Genomic DNA, 23,144 nt, shown 5'->3' on the forward strand with positions numbered 1-23,144 from the left:
TGTTTCTCATTAAGCAAAACTGAAGGTTTCCTCTTTTGTTTTAGATCTGATTTTATATTTAAAAAGTTAATAGACTTAACAAGTAGTCAAGGAGTTAGCCTGTGCCAGGCCAAACAGATTGACAGGTCTGGTTTCCTGAAAGTGAAAATAGGTGCCTTTGCAGCCTATGTTAATTATTTTACAGTGTGTTTCCCCATTTTCATATGCTTTCAGATATTATACAGTTGTGTATATCAAGTTAAAAAAGGTTTATTTAGGGTTGACCTTAATTTTCTCCCTTTTTCTACTTTGGATATCTACTGAGAATTGTGATGACTTTTCCAAGTTGTCACTATGAAGTAAGAAATTGTTTACGAATGTTTAATTTACACAGCCAAATGATTATTATCTAATTCAGTGATTTTCAGATTTTTTGGTCTCAGGACCCCTTGTAAACTTTTAACAATATCAGGGATTATATGTATTAGTCTACTCAGGCAGCTACCATAACAAAATACCATAGGCTGAGTGGCTTAAATAATAGATACTTAGTTTCTCACAGTCTAGAGGCTAGAAGTCCAAGGTCAGGGGCTGGTGGTGTAGTTTTCTGATAAGACCTTTCTTCCTGACTTGCCGGTGGTGCCTTCTCACTGTGTCCTCACATGACATTTCCTGTGTGTGCTCTCGGAGAAAGTGAGGTACTCTGGTGTCTCCCTCTTCTTTATAAGGACCCTAGTCCTATGGGATTAGGGTCCCATCCTTATGAGTTACAGCCTGGCTTCCAAATACAGTCACATTTGAGGGTTAGGACTTCAGCAAATGAGTTTGGAAAGGATGCAATTCATCCCATAACAAGGACTTATGTTTATATAGGCTATAGCTACTGATATTTACTGTATTGGAAATTAAAACTGAGAAATTGTTTAAAAACTTCTTCATTTACTTGCATATGAAAGTAGTAAATCCATGGCATCTTTACATCAATAACATAATTTTACTAAAAATGCATTTTCCAAAACAAGAACATCAGTAAGAAGAATGGTATTGCTTTACAGTTTTGCAAACTTTTTAAAGATTGGCTTATAAAGGAGTACCTGGATTCTGACATCTGTGCACTCAGCCTTTTGTAACGTGTTGCTTTGTTTGACAATATGAAGACAATCCAGCAGTACACCAATGTGTAATTTGAAAAGAGAGGAGTATTTCCATAACTTTTTTCGGATAATTGTGAAGATTCTTCTTTGATATAATGCCAGAACTCAACAAGTGGTGGTTTCTTAAAGGTTAGTTGCAAATGGGATCTGAAACCGCATCAGTGAACTTTTGTTCCCTGTTTTACAAAAATCCAGTGACCATTCTTTCCCTTTAAAGGGGTTTTTTCCCACCATGCATGATTTTGTAATATGAAGTAGATACTTGAAAATATTGGTTGGCTGAGTTATGTGGATTTATAACATAGGTTTATTTTCTCTAAAAATCTAAAATTAAGGTGTTAGCAGAGTTGGTTTCTTCTGAGGCCCCTTTCTTTGGTTTGTAGATGGCTGTCTTCTATCTGTATCTTCTCATGGTCCTCACTCTGTGTATCTGTGTCCTGATCTCTCCTTATTGGGACACCCATCACATTAGATAGGGCCCACCCATGAGACTTCATTTTAATTTAGTTGCCTCTTTAAAGATCTTGTCTCAAAATTCAGCCACATTCTGAGGTACTGGCAGTTCAGACTTTAACATAGGAGTCTTAGGGGTGACACAGTTCAGTCTGTAACAAAATGAGTGTTTGAATTAAATGTATTTATATATCAATAAATTAATTTCAGAGTCCAGTGAAACCTTATTAATGGCTTATTGTTTTTCCTGAAAGTTTGTCTTATAAAGTCTTTCTTTTGTGGAAAGAGAAGATTAAGATGAAGTGTATCCCAATCATATCATTAAAAATATAAATGGATGCTCTCTTAAAACGTGATTTTGGATGTACAGATTCATTGCAGTTTTTCTTTAGTCAGTATGGAGCTATAGAAGGTGTAATGCTTGGTATAGTATAAGCCTTCTGAATTCCTTGTATACCTAGTTGAAATGAGAGCCCTTTTATTGCTCTTATAAATGGGAAATTAGCTTTTGGAAGAATCTCTAAATGTAGGACTTGCTCTTTCTTGGGATCAGCAAACAGCAAAAGTGATGAGGTGGCTCAGTGTTCTGTGGAGCTGCCTGCTTCTGCTCTTCACCTGCTCTTTTCACCTCTGCTGCTTTATTTGACAGTGCTTAGCACCTTAGCTCATTCATTCTTTACTTTCTGGAAATTTTAATGACATTTTTTTAAGAATTTTAACTTAATGTGCTCTAGTATTTTCAGGTAATTTATTACCCAGATCAGGACACTTTGAAAGCAAAAGGGTACACTGTTTTCAATATGCTGATACCACAAGCAAACCAGAACTATCCTAGACAATTTGGAATGTACAGTCACCCTAACTGTAATGAATTAAATTCATTCAGCTTGTATTAAACACCTGATATGTACCTTGTGCCAAGAAGGATGGGAGTAAATAAAAATATTCCTTCCCAACTGAGCAGGCTCATCTGCTGCTCAAGCCAAGGCCTCCTCTGTCTACTCTTGCAGGTTCCAGGATCCTGAGCACTGCCACCACCAAAGTCTCCTTTGACCACACTTGAGACCCATGTGGCCCGTCCATGCCAAAGCCTCCTCCAGAATCTACCCTGGGCACCCCAGCATGAGAGCAGAAGCTGCCAATGCTGGTGGGGCCGAATGCTAAAACATGGGGTTAGGAAAGTGACTCTAGGGAGAGGACTGCTGTTGGCTATGCAGAGACAACATGAAGCGATGGGAAAATCTGGACAGACGAATCACAAGTAGGGGCTTCCCGGGTGATGATAATGGTAAAGAATCCGCCTGCCAATTCAAGAGACATAAGAGACCCGGATTCGATCCCTGGGTCAGGAAGATCCCCTGGAGGAGAAAATGGCAACCTGGTCCTGTATTCTTGCCTGAAAAATCCCATGGACAGAAGAGCCCTGTGGGCTACAGTCCATGGGGTCACAAAGGCTCTACATAACAGAGCACACACATAGGCATAAGCAGTCACAAGTAATGGAATTGAAACTGTGATTAAAAATCTTCCAGGAAACAAAAGTTCAGAACCAGATGGCTTTATAGGTGAATTCTGTCAAACATTTAGAGACGAGCTAACACCTATCCTTCTCAAACAATTCCAAAAAATTGCAGAGGGATAAATACTCCCAACCTCATTGTACGAGGCCACCATCACTCTGATACCAAAACCAGACAAAGATACCACAAAAAAAGAAAATTACAGGGCAATATCACTGATAAACATAGATGCAAAAATCCTTAACAAAATACTAGCAAACCAAACCTAACAACATGTTAAAAGGATCATAATAATGATCAAGTGGGATTTATCCCAGGAGTACAAGGATTATTCAGTGCCTGCAAACGAATCAATGTGATACACCATATTAACAAATTGAATAAAAAACATATATTCTTCTCAGTAGATGCAGAAAAAGCTTTTGACAGAATTCATCATCCATTTATGATAAAAAAAAAAAAAAAAAACTCTCCAGAAAGTGAGCATATAGGGAACCTATTTCAGTATAATAAAGGGCATATATGACAAAACCACAGCAGACATTCTCAGTGGTGAAAGCATTTCCTCTAAGATCAGGAACAAGACAAGTATATCCAGTCTCACTACTTTCATTCAACATAGTTGTGGAATTTGTAGCAACAGCAATCAGAGAAGAAAAATAAAAGGAATCCAGTTTGGAAAAGAAGAAGTAAAACTCTCACTTTTTGCAGATGGCCTGATACTATACATAAAAAGTCCTAAAGATGCCAATAGAAGACTGAGCGACTTCACTTTGACTTTTCACTTTCATACATTGGAGAAGGAAATGGCACCCTACTCCAGTGTTCTTGCCTGGAGAATCCCAGGGATGGGGGAGCCTGGTGGGCTGCCGTCTATGGGGTCGCACAGAGTCGGACACGACTGAAGCGACTTAGCAGCAGCAGCAGAGCTCATCAATGAATTTGGTAAAGTTGTAGGATACAAAATTAATACTCAGAAATCTCTTACATTCTTACACACTAACAATGAAAGATCGGAAAGAGAAATTAAGGAAACTATACCATTTACCATGCAACAACAAAAAAAGAATAAAATACCTAGGAGTAAACCTACCTAAGGAGGCAAAAGAGCTATCTTCAAAGAGTTGGACATGACTGAACAACTTTCACTTTCAAAAGACTAAGTTATTCATGAAAGAAATCAAAGATGACACAAGCAGATGGAGAAAAATACCATGTTCTTGGATTGGAAGAATTGGATTGTGAAATTGACTATACCACCCAAAGCAATCTGCAGATTCAGTGTAATGCCTGTCAAATCACCAAGGACGTTTTTCACAGAATTAGGACCAAAAATTTTTACAATTTGTATAGAAACACAAAAGACCTCAAATAGCCAATGCAGTCCTTTTTTTAAAAAAGATTTATTTTATATTTTGGCTGTGGTGGGTCCTTGCTGCTGCACTCGGACTTCTCTAGCTGCTTCCAGCGGGAACTGTCTGCGGCAGTGCTTGGGCTTCTCACTGTGGTGGCCTTGCTTGTTGTGGAGCGCAGGCTCTAGGCACACAGGTTCAGTAGTTGTGGCAGATGGGCTCAGTTGCACAGCAGCATGTGGGATCTTCCTGGATCAGGGACCAAACTGGTGATATTCGTTTCATTGCAAGGTGGATTCTTAACCACTGGACCATCAGGGAAGCCCGGCCGAGGCAGTCTTGAGAAAGTAAAGCAGAGCTGGAGCAATCAGGCTCCCTGACGTTACGCTATACTACAAAGCTACAGTAATCAAGGCTGCATGATACTAGCACAAAAACAGAAATATAGATGAATGGAACAAGATAGAAAGCTCAGAAATAACCCATGCATCTGTGGTCACCTAATCTGTGACAAAGGAGGCAAGAATATGCAATGGAGAAAAGACAGTCTCTTCAATAAGTGGTGCTGGGAAACTGGACAGGTACATGTAAAAGAATGCAATTAGAACATTCCCTAACACCATACACAAAAATAAGTTCAAAATGGATTAAATATCTATATGTAAGGCTAGATAACTAAAAAATTCTTAGAAGAAAACATAGGCAGAACAGGCTATGAGATAAATCACAGCAAGATCTTTTTTGACCCACCTCCTAGAGTAATGAAACAAAGAGAAACAATTCGGATTTAATGAAACTTAGAAGCCTTTGCACAGCAAGATAAACCATAAACAAAATGAAAAGACAACCCTCAGAACTGGAGAAAATATTTGCAGATGAAGCAACAAAGGATTAATCTAACAGCTCATGCAGCTTGATATCAAAAAAACAACCCAATCAAAAATGAGAAGACCTAAATAGATACTTCTTCAAAGAAGACATACAGATAGATGGCCAACAAACACATGAAAAGGTGTTCAGCATCACCAATTATTAGAGAAATGTAAATCAAAACTACAGTGAGGTATCACCTCACACCATTTAGAATGACCACCATCAAAAAATTCACAAACAGTAAATGCTGGAGATGGTGTAGAGGAAAGGGAACCCTCTTTCACTGTTGGTGGGAATGTAAATTGATACAGCCACTATGGAGAGAAGTATGGAGGGTCCTTAAACTAAAAAGTAGAACTACCATGTGACCCAGCAATCCCACTCCTAGGCATATACCTGGAGAAAACCATAATTCCAAAGGACACATGCACCTTAGTGTTCACTGTAGCACTGTTTACAACAGCCAAGACATGGAAACCACCTAAACGTCCATCCACAGAAGAATGTATAAAGATGAGGCACATATATACTACTGAATATTACCCAGCCATAAAAGGAATGAAATGATGCAGTTTACAGAGATGTGGAGAGACCTAGAGACTGTCGTATAGAGTGAAGTAAATCAGAACAGGAACAACAATTATCGTATAATACTATTTATATGTGGAATATAGAAAAACAATGCAGGTGAACTTATTTGTAAAGCAGAAATAGAGATGCAGAAGTAGAGAATGGATATATGGATACATATGGACATATGGACAGGAAAGGAGGGGTAGGGTAAATTAGGAAAATGGGATTGACACATACACTAAATATGTATAAATCAGGTAACTAATGAGAACCTACTGTATAGCACATGGAACTCTACTCAATGCTCTGTGGTAAATAGGAAGGAAATCCAAAAAAGAGGGGAGATACATGTATATATCGGCTATATATTTATGTATAGCTGATTCACTTTGCTATATAGCAGAAACTAACACAACACTGTACAACAACTATACTCTAATAAAATTAATTTTAAAAATATTCCTGTCTCAACTTACCATAGAATTGAGAAGATAGACATGTGATAAGTGCACCTGTAGTATGTTCTTAATGTAGTAAATCCTGTGGTAAATAATGACCACGTTAAGGTTGATCATGAATTTATAAAAAACCTAGTTACAATGTCTGGTGAGAGGTAAATGATTTAATATTTTTCTTTACTTAGTTGTGAGTAATACTAAGTACTTAGTTTTGTTTATTCATATGAATTTTTATGGAAATTAGTAATTTATGATTAATAATATAGCTTGGGTTCTTAGGCCTCAGATAATTTATTTCTATTTCTAGCATTCTGGTCATTTTCATCTTCCTTTTCCTCAAATCTTTGCTAAGAGATATGTTTTTATCCTTTTGCTGGTTCTTATGCTATAGGAAATGTCACGAGAAAATGGGAGTTAGCAAAAAGTATATATCTAATGGTTGTATAATGGAAAAGAATGATTGGATAAAGTGTTATTTTTTGTATGCTTGCTTTCTTTAGAATTTTTTACATGATTTCATACATAAATCATGAAATTTTATCACAGAAATTGTAAGTAATTTAATTGTATATAAGAAAGTAGGAAGGCTATTTTAATATTCTTTTTTTAAAATGCCTAAGTTAAATGCCTCCTGTTCTGTTTTGAATGTCTAAGTTTGTAAAATGGCTAATTTATTGTTCATCTCCTACATAGAATGAAACATTTTTTAGATCAGATTGACTTATACATATTAAATATATTTGATTTTTAATATGTATCTATTTTGAATTTTACTATATAATCTATATGTATTTGAATCAGAATAATTCTAGGTGCACTCACCTATAATGGAAAAGAATCTAGAAAAGAATATATATATATATGTATATATCTATATATACACACACACATATATACATATATAACTGAATCATTTTGCTGGACACCTGAAACTTAACATCATAAATCAACTGTACTTCAATTTTTTTAAAAAAGAATATTTCTAGATGTAATTTGATTATGTCCTCATTGCTCTTAATTACTTCCAAATCATTTTTTTGTTTTCATAAATTCTGTTAATACATTATGTAAATTACATTAAATATTTATAAAAATTGGAAAAAGAGCAGATAGATTACAAAAATCACCCACTAACCTTGTATTCCTAGTAACTAATAATATTATAATTTATTTCATTTATACTCTGTGTATACCTTTAAAAATAATTGTATTTGCATTTGGATTATAAGTAACTGTGTGTCCTGCCTTTTCTATTTAACATTGTATAGAATACATTTTTTTCATAGTTATTATTTTAATACCTATATAGTAAAGTTTCCATCCTCTGGCTATATTGTAATGTTCTTAAACATACCATTGGGCTTTTTCCCAATGGGTTCTCCCTAGTCTGGATTATGTTGCAAGGAACAATTTAATATATATTTAGCCCTTTTTTAAATTTCTGAGATTATTTCTTTGGCATAGATTTCTAGAATTGGAATTACTCTATCAAAGGTCATAAAGAATTTAATGACTCTGAAAACTTTCTGACAGATTGCTTTCAGAAAGGATTGTACTAATTTACAGAGCTACCCCCAAGAAAGGAGAGCACTTAAACTGCATATAGTCATGCTTTTCCTGTTTAACTTGTTTCCTACCTTGTTTCTATTAAAGTCCCAACCTTTTATTTTCCCCAGACTGTTCAGAAATGTAACTGTTTACTTCTTTTCAGGTTCATGGCTCAGAGTTGTGACATTGCAAAGAATAAAAGAATGAGATTGGCTTTGTTTAATGGTTAAGCAGAAACTACCCTGAAATTTAAGACTTTCTGGTTGCTAATAGGTGCAGATGTTAGAACAAGTGCTTTCTGAGCTAGAAAGTTTTTATTTATGAAATTTAATAAGTTATTCCCAGTTCACCAATGATACAGCTGCTGAATGTTCCTACCTTATAACATCTGTAGCTAAAAGCTCTCAGGTTAGCCCAGTCTTGAATCTTCTTTATATTTGACTTCAAATCTTTGTCAGACAAGGCTGATGTTTCAGAAAGCAGAGAAAGAGAGTTATCTACTTAGGAAGTTTCTTTCCTAATACGTATTCATATTAATTGAATTACCAGAGTATAGAAAATAGTAGCTGTTACCTGTTATTCTTCCTATGTTCTGTCAGAATTTTTATTTTATTAAAATCATCACCCTTTCTTGTTTTTGTGTTTTTTCATTTTACAGTTCCTATTCTTGTCCTCAATGGCCCAGCATCCTATAAGTCTTTTAAAACTAATAATTTAGTTGTAGGCCTTTTAAAGTAGGAGATATTTTCCTTTTTTTTTTTAATTTTTTAAAAAAATTAAAATGTGGACCATTTTTAAAGTCTGTATTGAATTCGTTACATATTGCTTATGTTCTGATTTTTTGGTTGTGAGGCATTTGGGATCTTAGCTCTCTGACCAGGGGTTGAACCCATGCCCCCTGTCTTGGAAGGTGAAATCTTAATCACTGGACTGCCAGGAAAGTCCCTAGGAGATATTATTTCTAAGTTGCAATAATTTGCTTACAAATTATTGAGCAACATTTTACAATAGCATGAAGCACTGTAGTAAAATAGCTTTAGTTTTATCCAGTTTTAGGTTGAATACTACAATATGGTATATTGAAGTTTCCCTGGAAGAACATCTTGGTTTAGTAATACTTTTATTGTCCTAGAATTTTCAGATCTTACCCAAAAAAAGTCTGAAAGGAAATGAAGCTTAAACTATAATTTTTTTTAAATTTAATTTTATTTTTAAACTTTACAGTATTGTATTAGTTTTGCCAAATATCGAAATGAATCCGCCACAGGTATACCCGCGTTCCCCATCCTGAACCCTCCTCCCTCCTCCCTCCCCTACCCTCCCTCTGGGTCGTCCCAGTGCACCAGCCCCAAGCATCCAGTACCGTGCATTAAACTATAATTATTTGATAGCAGTTCACAGTTGTTTTTTAAATATAGAAAAGTTACACGAATAAAACAACAGGTACAAGTGGTTCTTTGTACCTTTCTTGTTATTTTAATGTTATTTTTAATTATTCAGTTAAATACCTGGACCTCTTGCTAAACTTATGAAAAAGAATTTCACCAGTTCTTTTGAGTAATACAGTATCTTTTATTCATGTTGCAAATGTCAGGGGGAAGGAAAGTTTATGAATTTTATAGTTTTTAGGATTTCAAAATATAAAAACACAACTTTGTGTGAACCCAAGGAACTGTCCTTCGAAGAAAGTGAGTGGAGAATACAAGACAGTATATTAAACAAAAAAAAAAATTAGTTCAGGAAACAACACCACATTAGTTTTTAGGATTTCAAAATATAAAAACAGAACTTAGTATGAACACAAGGAACTGTGCTTCAAATGAAGAAAGTGAGGTGAGTGGAGAATACAAAACAGAGTACATTTCAAAAACAAAAACATACCAGTTTCGTTTAGTTTATAAACAATGACTATACAAACATTGCCTGCCTTCAGAGAGTTTATTTTTGAAACACTTGAGCTTTTGGAGTAGAGCATTCCCTGTTAATTTTAGCAAAGATATAATGGTAGTATTATAATGTTTATATACTTTTATATGTAATATTATATGCTGCATAATTAAATCTACTATAACTTTTTATACAATAATATATTTTATGTGAAGCATTTACCTAATCATAACATTTCATGTGTTATAAATGTCAAATGTTTACTGAACAATTATGTTTATAGCAAGATTATTATATCTTATAATTGTATGTTCTTAATAAAGTCAACAGCAGAACATTAAATGTAGCAGTACCATAGACAGAACAGGGTGTAATGTGACAGAGTATGCAGTGTGTAGATGGCAGAAGTGATCATCTACTCAAGTGAGCAGGCAGGCCAGCTCTGCTGAAGGTAAAAAACAAGTTGCATTCAAACATTTGACATTTTCTTTTCTACTCTGTTAACTTTGAGAATAATTTTTTTTAAACTTTGACAGTAATTATTCAGTGTGTTGTTCATTAAGTCATGTCTGATTCTTTGTGACCTCTTGGACTGCTGCATTCCAGGCTTCCCTGTCCACTACTCTCTCCCAGAGTTTGCTCAGATTCATGTCCATTGAGTTAGTGTTGCTGTCTAACCATCACATCATTTGGCTCCTTCTCCTTCTGCCTTCAATCTTTCCCAGTATCAGGGTCTTTTCCAGTGAGTCAGCTCTTTGTATCAGGTGGCCAGAGTATTGGAGCTTCAGCATCAGTCCTTCCAATGAATATTCAGGGTTGATTTCCTATAAGATTGACTGATTTGATCTCCTGTGGTCCGAGGAACTCTCAAGAGTCTTCTTCAGCACCACAATTTGAAAGCATCAATTCTTTGGCTTTCAGCCTTCTTTATTGTCCAACTCTTGCATCCTTACTTGAATACTGGAAAAGCCATAGCTTTGACTGTACAAACCTTTGTCAGCAAAGTGATGTCTCTACTTTTTAATAAGCTCTCTAGGTTTGTCATGGCTTTCCTTCCAAAGAGCAAGCCTCTTTTAATTTTATGGGTGCAGTCACCATCCTCAGGGATTTTGGAGACCTGAGATCATGTTAATTATTTGTACTTTTGCTAAGGCATGGATTTGAAGATACTGTGCATCTGTTGTGCAAAAGCCAGTCACTTAGCAGATGAGCAGCGTTAATTAACAGACCCATATGGGACTTCCCTGATGGCACAGTGGTAAAGAATCCACTGCCAATAAAAGAGACACAGTTTTGATCCCTGGGTCGGGAAGAGAAAAAAATGGCAACCCACTCCAGTATTCCTGCCTGGGAAATCCATGGACAAAGGAGCCTGGCTGGCTGCAGTTCATGGGGTCGCAAGAGTCGGATATGACTTAGCAACTAAACAACAACAAACAGATTGAAACAAGTTGGGTGATTTAATCTTAAGCTGCAGTGATAGAAATATAATATCCAGAACATAGTCCGTCAAACTCTTTATTCCTCCCTTAAACATAGTCTGAATATTAGGTTTATTTCAGGATGTCACCCTTGACAGAGGACACCAAGACTGGAATACTCTCAGAAGATGTGTTATACTAAAAACTGAATCAAGGCTGATAGCAATGACTTATAAAATGGTGAACCTCAAGGCCAGTTTATCTTTGCTCTGGTGCTAATTCCTGCATTTCTTCTATGTTTCCAGCAAGAATCACAGTAAACTTCAAAAATTAGTAGTTTTTCCCATTCTGGAAATACAAGTAGTAGCTTGCTTAGCATTTTATTCATCTAGAGTGCTTAAATTTAGAAAATGTGAGTAACGTATCAATCGTTTTTATACCCTTCCAGGAAAAAATTGCCCTTTTATGGCCTTTTTAAAAAGGTATAAAAGGTTGAATCTTCTGTATTCATTTTATCTTATGCTTTGCCAGCAAAATTCAAAATTATTCTTGCCCTTAGAAATTTTAGGATAAAAATAGTTAGGTAGTTCCATTAAGAGTACTCTGCTGATCTTATACTCATATTGTGCTGTAACCCTCTTAGAACTAAGAAGACTGTATTTTTTTTTTTAATTTTCCTTCTGTATTTTCCCACATTTTGTACCTATTTTAACTCTTTAAAATGTATTTTACTGCCATGTAACCCCTGATTATTATTTGTTTGTTCTGGACATTGTTGTCACTGTTGTTTAGTCACTAAGTCTTTTGCGATGCCATGGACTATAGTCTCCCAGGCTCCTCTGTCCATGAGATTTCCCAGGCAAGAAGACTGGAGTGGGTTGCCATTCCCTTCAGGGGATCTTCCCAACCCAGGGATCAAACCTGGGTCTCCCATATTGCAGGCAGATTCTTTATCACTGAGTCACCTGGGAAGCCCTGGACAGTAGTGACCTTTAAGAAGCCAAGAAGTTAATGCCTTGAATAGAGCTAAAGACCAAGTGAATATTTTGGTCCTTGAAAAAATCATTAAGAATTACAGGAATAAGTTTATTGCTGTATCCATTCTTAAGTATCTGCTCTAATGTAGAGGAATGAATATCCAGTTATTATTCATTCTGGATATAGGATATCCTGGGTATAGGAGTTCCTGCTTTCAAAGATATGTGTGATTCCCAAGTCTAAGAGTAATGAGAGAGTATCCTAAGTGTGAGTGATAGATTAATATAAAGTTTTCTGCTTATACTGATTCTTACATTTTAAATAATTAAAAAGCTTTCCCATGTTAGACTACTAAACATTGCTATTAGAGTGCTAGTAATTATTTCCCTAAAGGGAAAAGGTTAATTTGCTGACCTCTCAAAAAAATTAGAATGAAATGCAAAGTAATTCTAAGGGGTACTACTTACATCCAACCTGTCTCCTTCCAGCTCAGTCCATCCTCAGAATGTTGACTCTTCTGAGTTTCGTTACGACAGAGCTCAGGTATTAAAGGAGTCTGGACAACAAAGGTCAAAAAAATCAAGACGCTAAGTGTGAGCAACAAACCCCGTCAAGTTGCAGAAGTGGACTTTCAAACTGAGTTTCTTCCTGACCAGGGTTTCTGTGTTCCCTATTGAGTTGCAAAGCTGAGCTGTGTCCTTCCAGGGGGCATCCTGCCAAAGGGCCATCTTGTGCTTACATGTCATTCATCTTGCAGATTCTGACACTCAATGGGTTACTTGCCCTGTGTTTTCAGCAATCCATGGTCTTCATGCTCGACATGCTTGCTTTCTAAACTCTGCCTATTTGTCCAATATGAAGAATCTATAAGAACACAACCACTTTCCATTAGTTGTCCAGCCTTCTCTGGTTTCCTCTTCTCTACTTCTCTTTCCTTTGAAATACCTCCCTCAGCATTCACTGCCTACCCTTACTGCTTCTATTCTGCCCCATATCCTAATCAGCTTACCTGGAGTTAATGTATATATGTACATACTATTATTAAAAGAACTTCTAGAATCCTATTTAATTCCAAAGAGACTAGGAAGCAGTTTTGTCCTGCCTGCAGTCCCTGTATAGATTTGTAGCCAATAGGAATCAGTCTTTAGAAACTTTAAGTATACCCTCTTTATCTGTGCTATCATAGATTCTGTACCTTTTTCTCCATGTAAATATAGGACCAAGACATATTTTTTTACCAAATGAGACCACTTTTATGTTTATTGAAATTCTATTGAGGCCTGTTCCCCCCCATCCCCTGGTAATATTTCCAGGTGGCATAGGGAGCTCCCTAGTGGGCAGTAGTGTGTCCTGGCAACCCAAAATTCCACATGCTGCTACTAATGTAATACCTGGTGCAGCAAAATAAATAAATATTTAAAAAGAAAAGAGTGCCACTCTATAGCCTACTACCTGGACATTTAATTTTTTGTGACTTTAGGAAAATTACTTAATTTCTCTGTACCTCCATTTTATAGTCATTGGTTAAATAGAGCTAATAATAGTAAAAATTAAATGTGAAAAGACATGAGAAGAAGAAGTACCTGATAGGAGTAACATTATCAGTAGCCAGGGGACCTACAGACCTGACCACACACTCCGCACTCTGAGTATATTCACAGATCTTGAATTTATGAACCATAAGCTTCTGATGAGTGACGAAAATCTCATTTTTAGCACTTTTCACCGTACTGTAACTTTTCAAACTGGTGCCCTTCTTTTAAATTAACAGTGGACCCGTTGGCATTTGGTTTCCAGGCTAAATCATCTAAGTATACACTTTAATTTTCCATGTCTGCCATGTTTTGCACGATTCACTTATTAAACCTCAGGATCATTCATAGGTTCATCACACATGACCATTCAACAGTCACCATTTGCTTGTGAATTTTTTTACTTTGGAGATGGTATTTTTTTAAGTTCATTTGTTTCCATTGGAATCAAACCCTTTTTATTTGTATTTTCAACATGTGGAATTGCTTTTGTATTCAACAGCCATAATGAAGTTAATATTTATGGAGCACTCTATGCACTGAAAAAATGAGATGGCCAAATGATAGTGAGCACCATTGACTATAACTACTTTGAAACAGAGTGAGCGTGCTTTTGTTTTATACTGAAACTTGATCAAGTAAAATTTTACAAGTAGAAGAGTTTCTGTACTTGCTTTTTAGCTGATCTCTTTGCTGCACCAGTTTGCCTTCCCACAGGTTGTATACAGCAAGGTAATGTTACCCAGTATTTGTATCATATCACTTCTTTTAGCAGTAGCATACCTTGCCTTAGCTAGTATCTATAGAATTGAGTCACTAAATTCTTTTAATTTGGAATGTGCTCTTTATTCTGATTGTTCTCACTTCTGTTCAGTGAAAGAAACCCTTTGTTAACAAACAAACTTGACTTACATAAGGCCCAAAAGTGGGCCTTTGTTTCTGTTTAATAATACCCTATGCCTTATGACACATTGTTTATAAATACACACTATGTCATGTGGGACTATATTGTCTTGTATGCAAGGTCTTCCCAGGTGGCTCAGTGGTAAAGAATCTGCCTGCCAATGCAGGAAAAGTGGGTTCGATCCCTGGGTCGAGAAGATCCCCTGGAGAAGGAAATGGCAGTGTACTCCAGTGTTCTTGCCTGGGAAATCCCATGGACAGAGGAGCCTGGCAGGCTGCAGTTCATGGGGGTCTCAAAGAGTTGAACAGGCTGAGCAACTGAACAGAAATACGTCTTGTATGCTCTCATAACTATTTATATGCTTCTTGAATTCAGTTAATAATCATAATTCATTTTTACAAAGCTTCAGTGTCCATGAGAACATTAATTTTCTTCATTTTCTTTTGTGTTTTTCGTATGTATCTCATGTACTTAAGGTGGCCAGTAAGCACAGCTGATTTTTACTTGAATTTCAGCTTTGTAATTTGTTAAAACAAAAGGCACAAAGATTTCATATCACCTTTAGTCACAAAGCGCCAAAACCCCTTGTCAGTTTTGAAAAGAAACCCCATTCTTCATCTGTGGAACAGGAAATTGTACTTTTTCCCTTACAAGTAGAACTGTAAATTTCTTTCCGTGTGTCTTTTTTTCAGGTCTTAAAAACCATAAAATATTTTGAAATCGTCCTCTTCTCTCCCATGTGGCCTCTAAAATAGTGGTTGTTTGCACAGTTTCTATTCTATAAATGGTTACTTTAAAGATAATAGGTATGGTGTACAAATCTAATTTTAAAATCATAGTTACCTGCTTTTTCTGTGGGATTATTGAACTAGTATCAGAATAAGCATGAAGAAGTCTTGAGTGTTTCTCAGTTAGTTTTGCCCTGTTTTCTCAATTCTACAGTGAGATCTTTGTATTTTAAAACTAGAAATTATCAAAATTTTATTAAGAATGCCATCAAAGAATCTCTACCTATTTACTTTTCAGTTAATTCTCCTTCTCTTAATTGAAAACATATGCAATCAATTAAAAAGTGTATTCTTTAATTTAGCCTTTAATGCCTTTTAACCACTAGCATTGTGATAATGCTATTTTCTTTTTTCATTCCAAATGTCCAAATGAAATAGGCTTTAGGGGAACTAATCAGATAACCAGAGGCTTCCCTGGCGGCTCAGACGATAAGAGTCTACCTGTGGTGCAGGACCTGGGTTCAATCCCTGGTGAAGAAAATGGCAACTCACTCCAGTATTCTTGCCTGGAAAATCCCATGAACAGGGGACCCTGGCGGGCTACAGTCCATGGGATCACAAAGAGTTGGACACGAATGAGTGACTAACACTTACTCTAATCACTGCATTCTATGAAGAAGACGCTCTGGGAGTTGAAAGTTGCTAACTTTTTGAATGAACATTTGGAAATCTTAATTTGGGAGCTTCTATTTTGAGTTATGGGAAATCTATCAAAACGAGAGATATATATTATCATCACCCAAAATACTTGAATACTTGTTTATATCTGAAGATACTGACTAGAGTAAATTAAATAGATTTTTTTTAAGGTATTTCTGTTCTGAGAACAAAAACTTGACACTGATTATTCAGTTCAGTTCAGTCTCGTCTGACTCTTTGCGACCCCATGAATCGCAGCAGGCCAGACCTCCCTGTCCATCACCAACTCCCAGAGTTCATTCAGACTCGTGTCTGTCGAGATGGTGATGCCATCCAGCCATCTCATCCTCTGTCGTCCCCTTCTCCTCCTGCCCACAATCCCTCCCAGCATCAGGGTCTTTTCAAATGAGTCAGCTTTACACATTAGGTGGCCAAAGTACTGGAGTTTCAGCTCCAGCATAAGTCCTTCCAATGAACACCCAGGACTGATTTCCTTTAGGATGGACAGGTTGGATCTCCTTACAGTCCAAGGGACTCTCAAGAGTCTTCTCCAGCACCCCAGTTCACAAGCATCAATTCTTCGGCTCTCAGCTTTCTTCACATCCAGTCTCACATCCATACATGACCACTGGAAAAACCATAGCCTTGACTAGACAGACCTTTGTTGGCAAAGTAATGTCTCTGCTTTTGAATATGCTATTTAGGTTGGTCATAACTTTCCTTCCAAGGAGCAAGCGTCTTTTAATTTCGTAGCTGCAGTCACCATATGCAGTGATTTTGGAGCCCCCCAAAATAAAGTCTCTCACTGTTTCCACTGTTTCCCCATCTATTTGCCATGAAGTGATGGGACCAGATGCCATGATCTTAGCTTTCTGAATGTTGAACTTTAAGCCAACTTTTTCACTCTCCTCTTTCACTTTCATCAAGAGGCTTTTGAGTTCCTCTTCACTTTCTGCCATAAGGGTGGTATCATCTGCATATCTGAGGTTATTGATATTTCTCCTGGCAATCTTGATTCCAGCTTGTGTTTCTTCTAGCCTGGCGTTTCTCATAATGTACTCTGGATATAAGTTAAATAAGCAGGGTGACAGTATACAGCCTTGACGTACTCCTTTTCCTATTTGGAACCAGTCTGTTGTTCCATGTCCAGTTCTAACTGTTGCTTCCTGACCTGCATACAGATTTCTCAAGAGGCAGGTCAGGTGGTCTGGTATTCCCATCTCTTTCAGAATTTTCCACAGTTTATTGTGATCCACACAGTCAAAGGCTTTGGCATAGTCAATAAAGCAGAAATAGATGTTTTTCTGGAATTCTCTTGCTTTTTCTATGATCCAACAGATGTTGGCAGTTTGATCTCTGGTTCCTCTGCCTTTTCTAAAACCAGCTTGAACATCTGGAAGTTCACGGTTCACTTATTGCTGAAGCCTGGCTTGGAGAATTTTCAGCATTACTTTACTAGCATGTGAGATGAGTGTAATTGTGCGGTAGTTTGAGCATTCTCTGGCATTACCTTTCTTTGGGATTGGAATGAAAACTGATGTTTTCCAGTCCCGTGGCCACTGCTGAGTTTTCCAAATTTGCTGGCATATTGAGTGCAGCACTTTCACAGCATCATCTTTCAGGATTTGAAACAGCTCAACTGGAATACCATCACCTCCACTAGCTTTGTACATAGTGATACTTTCTAAGGCCCACTTGACTTCACATTCCAGGATGTCTGGCTCTAGGTCAGTGATCACACCATCGTGATTATCTGGGTCATGAAGATTTTTTTTGTACAGTTCTTCTGTGTATTCTTGCCATCTCTTCTTAATATCTTCTGCTTCTGTTAGGTCCATACCATTTCTGTCCTTTATCGAGCCCATCTTTGCATGAAATGTTCCCTTGGTATCTCTGATTTTCTTGAAGAGATCTCTAATCTTTCCCATTCTGTTGTTTGCCTCTACTTCTTTGCATTGATTGCTGAGGAAGCCTTTCTTATCTCTCCTTGCTATTCTTTGGAACTCTGCATTCAGATGCTTATATCTTTCCTTTCCTCCTTTGCTTTTCGCTTCTCTTCTTTTCACAGCTATTTGTAAGGCCTCCTCAGACAGTCATATCGCTTTTTTGCATTTCTTTTCCATGGGGATGGTCTTAATCCCTGTCTCCTGTACAATGTCACAAACCTCAGTCCATAGTTCATCAGGCACTCTATCAGATCTAGTCTCTTAAATCTATTTCTCACTTCCACTGTATAATCATAAGGGATTTGATTTAGGTCATACCTGAATGGTCTAGGGTTTTCCCTACTTTCTTCAATTTGTCTGAATTTGGCAGTAAGGAGTTCATGATCTGAGCCACAGTCAGCTCCTGGTCTTGTTTTTGCTGACTGTATAGAGCTTCTCCATCTTTGGCTGCAAAGAATATAATCTGATATCGGTGTTGACCATCTGGTGATGTCCATGTGTAGTCTTCTCTTGTGTTGTTGGAAGAGGGTGTTTGTTATGACCAGTGCGTTCTCTTGGCAAAACTCTATTAGCCTTTGCCCTGCTTCATTCTGTACTCCAAGGTCAAATTTGCCTGTTATTCCAGGTGTTTCTTGACTTCCTACTTTTGCATTCCAGTCCCCTATAATGAAAAGGACATCTTTTTGGGGTGTTAGTTCTAAAACATCTTGTAGGTCTTCATAGAACCGTTCAACTTCAGCTTCTTCAGCGTTACTGGTTGGGGCATAGGCTTGGAGTACCGTGATGTTGAATGGTTTGCCTTGGAAACAAACAGAGATCATTGTGTCATTTTTGAGATTGTATCCAGGTACTGCATTTTGGACTCTTCTGTTGTATTAAGAGACATATTAAGAAAGCAAAATGAACAAAGGCTAAAACATAGTCATTCTTGGCCCAAATGCCATGTGTGTGTTGCTGGAAAATCTCATATTCTGCAAAACTGAACACTAAACTAACAGGGCTTATGAGAAAGGTAGTTTTGGTACAGATTGCTTACAACTACATAACTCTGTAAGTACAGCCCTAACAAATAAAATGTTGCTCCAAATGCCAGGACAAATATCTCCTGACAGTTACACCTAGACTCGGTCCATACTTTGCAGCCACATACTCTGAAGTTCAGACTTCCTCCTTGAAGATACGTGCTTCTTCTAATGGAGACCAGTTTAATCAAAACTAAAAACATAATTCAGAGATACCCTTCATCAATTAAGGTGTTCTGTTTTATTTTGATAGTGGGGAAAGGTGTTCACATCTCCATCTATACTTGCTGCCTCCCAAGATGTCTTAATACAGAGGAAAGTCTAGCAGTTCTTTTTTTTTTTTTTTTTAATTGAAGGCTAATTACTTTACAGTATTGTATTGGTTTTGCCATACATCAACATGACTCTGCCACGGGTGTACATGTGTTCCCCATCCTGAACCCCCCTCCCACTTCCCTCCCCATACCATCCCTCTGGGTCATCCCAGTGCACCAGCCCCAAGCATCCTGTATCCTGCATCGAACCTGGACTGGTGATTCGTTTCTTATATGATATTATACATGTTTCAGTGCCATTCTCCCAAATCATCCCACCTTTCCCTCTCCCACAGAGTCTAAAAGACTGTTCTATACATTTGTGTCTTTTTTGCTGTCTCGCATACAGGGTTATCGTTACCATCTTTCTAAATTGCATATATATGCGTTAGTATACTGTATTGGTGTTTTTCTTTCTGGCTTACTTCACTCTGTATAGCAGTTCTTTAAAACAGTAAAAGTAAGCACTTCTTGCAATAAAAGAAGTTACTTGCTAGGGGTTTTCTCCTGCTCCTGGTTACTTGACATCATTCACATGCTGGGAATAAGATCTTTCACAACTTTGCATTATACTGATGAGATTTCTCTGTTTGCCAGTTATATATATACTAACTCTATTGAAGAAATAATCAGATATTAGCTAAAATAACTGTGTAAGCAATAGAGATGATATGGGTAGAAAAAAATGGAAGTAAAAGAAGATTAGGTTTGGTACATTGTAGATTGGAATATAGTCAAAAATCTAGAAAGACGTTTAAACTAGCAGAACTGTATACAAATTTTGTTTAAAACAAACAAACAAAAATTCATTCCCTAAAGCAACATTTTGTGAGTGTATATCCCAACTCATGTCAGATACCCAGTTAGTTATGGCATAATTTTACATTCTTTCCAGAACATGATAGTGCCCAGCATACATTAAATGAACAATCACTGCCCTCTTTCACATTTAGCCTGGCCACCGCCTTAATAATCATTTCAGTATGACATTCCAGGCATTACTGCCAACCAGTCTGCTTTGGTCGATCATGTGATGTTATGTATCAGCAGGTTGCTGTAATCCAAACAGTGGGCTAATCTCCTTACCAAAATAGTTGTATTTATTTCTTGCAGCACTGTTATGTGGTAGGTAGTGTTTTAATCCCCATTTACAAGTGAGGAAGTAGATGCTAAAGTACTATCAAATTGATTGTGATAGTAAGTCACCTCAAATCTTATATGTAAAAGGGTAAAATATAAAATGAACAATAGTATAAACATAGCAAAATAAGAAAACAATGAGATTACAGTTGATGGTAGATACTTAAACTGACGTGTTATGATAAGTTGGGAATGAGAAGTCATTATAAGATACTGAAAAATAATGGAAAAGTAGAAGACTCTGAAAGCCAGTTGGAAGATTGGGACAGACATATAGGAGACAGAGTAGGCCTTTTAAGAGGTGATGAAGGCAGCCTCAGGTTGTGACTTTGAGATTTCTAGTTTTAGTTGCTGTGAGTTTTATTTCCTACACTTAAGAAGTCAGTGAGATTGCCTGTGATATTCTTAAAGTAAGTCTACTTTTTACTTGAATTAGGTGAAATGACTATTGTTTTTCCCAAATATCTACGATATCTATGATAATAACAATTCAGAATTTAAAATCAAGAGAAGGATTTGAGAAACGCACAGTTCTGATGATATTGAATTTGTGATGTCCAGTGGACCTTTGATTATGCAGAGTCTCTGGGTTAGAGATTTTTTAACTTGTCAACTGTAGATCGTAAGTGGAGATGTAGGCATGAATGAGATCTCCCATAGAGAGAGAGAAGAGCATAAAACTTTGGAATGAACCATGACATCAGTATATCAGGAGCTGGCTGAGGAAGAAGGATCCAGTCTGAGAACAGTCCCAGAAGAGTCTGAATTAGGAGAACTAAAAGAGTGATGTCAGCAAAGTCAAGGAAGTACGGGACCAAGAGGAAAAAGATCACTGTCAGGTGGCCTAAAGAAATCAGGTACCATGGAGAGTGAGGGGACATTTGATTCGGTGGTGGCCTTTGCTTGCTAACACAGTTTTGATGGGGTTAAGGTAAGAATATGAAAATGTGATCTCAGTGGGTCAAAAAGACAGTGCAAAGTGATGCAGCAAAAAAATTTACCAATGCATCCTGATAAGTATCAGAAATACAGTAGAAATATGTTATGATGATGAAAGAGGGGCATGATTTAGGGCTGAAATAGGCCTTAGAGATTATTCAAATAGCAACTGCTTATTTTAACACATGAGGAAACCAAGTCTTTAAAAGGTTTAGTCGTTTATACCATGGCAGAGCCCATAGTGGCAGATAGAACGGATGGCACCTTAGTCTTCTGATTCCAAACCTACCGGTATATATAGGCAAACTCTAAGCTCAAAAGGGAGGGGGATTTTCTTTTGATTTCTAATGTTTGTCGTATTCTTTGAGCATTTAAATGTGTTCTTCCTCATACATAGAAAGGGATAAATTGTGGTTGTGCTAGAGTATATTAATCTGCATGTCCAGTGTATTATATGTATAAAGATGTTGGTAAAAAGCCACTGGCTGAATCTAAAACAAAATGCCAGACTCAGTCATGTTGCAAAATTTAATCAAAATATATATTCATAGCCAATTAAGAGAGAAAATTTAATTTGTGGTCAGGTAGAAATATTAAATAATGTTATAGAAGTATTAAGTGAATTAGAATGTTAAATACTGAATATTAAAATAACTGCTCTTATTTATGAATGTTGTGTCTATCCTTTGTCAGTTGTATGAAAATAAAATATTCACAACAGTATTTTTGAGCATCCATGCCAGATCATAATTTCTTTAGTTTTTGGTATAAGAGCACCACCTATGGGTTTCTCAGGTATTTGAGGGAAAACTTTTTAAGCGTAATCTGATAAAAATGTAATAAAATTCTTTCCTGTTTTGCTCTATAACTAGTCTCTCCAGCTCAGTTTATTTAAAGGTTAGGAGTTATTTGCTTTATCATAGGTTATTCCCACCTGGTTTTTGGATGTGTCCCAGAACTGTTAGATCAGCTGATAAGTATTTGAGTACTTACATGCCATTACAGTGTTAGTTTAACGTAAAATTGTATTATTCTCTTTAACGTAAATGAATCTTTTCATGAAAATGAACAGTTTACAATATCCTGGGGGAGACATGATAATAGTTTTTGCTAGTTTATTTGTATGTTTGTATCTTCATGAACTTAAGAATTTCTTCAATATACTGCTACAAAATGCTTTGGCAAGAGAGTGAAGAAAGGAAAAAGGGCTTATAAATGACTTAGAGCATCTTTTCATTAATTGCTGAGATGATAACTCATTAGAACAAGGATGGAAACAAAATTCTGGCACTTCAGTATTCAGTCAGTTCAGTTCAGTTGCTCAGTCGTGTCCAACTCTTTGTGACCCCATGGACTGCAGCACGCCAGTCTTTGCTGTCCATCACCAACTCCCAGAACTTGCTCAAACTCAACGTCCATTGAATTGGTGATTCATTCCAACCATATCTCATTCTCTGTAGTCCCCTTCTCCTACCGCCTTCAATCTTACCCAGCATCAGGGTCTTTTCCAAGGAGTCACTTCTTCACATCAAGTGGCCAAAGTATCGGAGTTTCAGCATCAGTCCTTCCAATGAATATTTTGGACTGATTTCCTTTAGGATGGACTGGTTGGATCTCCTTGCAGTCCAAGGGACTCTCAAGAGTCCTGTCCAACACCACAGTTAAAAAACATCAATTCTTGGGTGCTCAGCTTTCTTTATAGTCCAACTCTCACAATCCATTCA

The 23,144-nt window shown here is 36.9% G+C and overlaps 1 protein-coding gene across 2 annotated transcripts in view; it reads left to right on the forward strand.

Annotated features, from left to right (window-relative positions):
- The window catches only part of LRP12 (LDL receptor related protein 12), a 92,192-nt gene that overhangs the window by 40,484 nt on the left and 28,564 nt on the right, over nucleotides 1-23,144 (forward strand). The window lies entirely within an intron of this gene.

Source organism: Bos taurus, chromosome 14 (assembly GCF_002263795.3).
Source record: "Bos taurus isolate L1 Dominette 01449 registration number 42190680 breed Hereford chromosome 14, ARS-UCD2.0, whole genome shotgun sequence".
Classification (NCBI taxonomy): Eukaryota; Metazoa; Chordata; class Mammalia; order Artiodactyla; family Bovidae; genus Bos; species Bos taurus.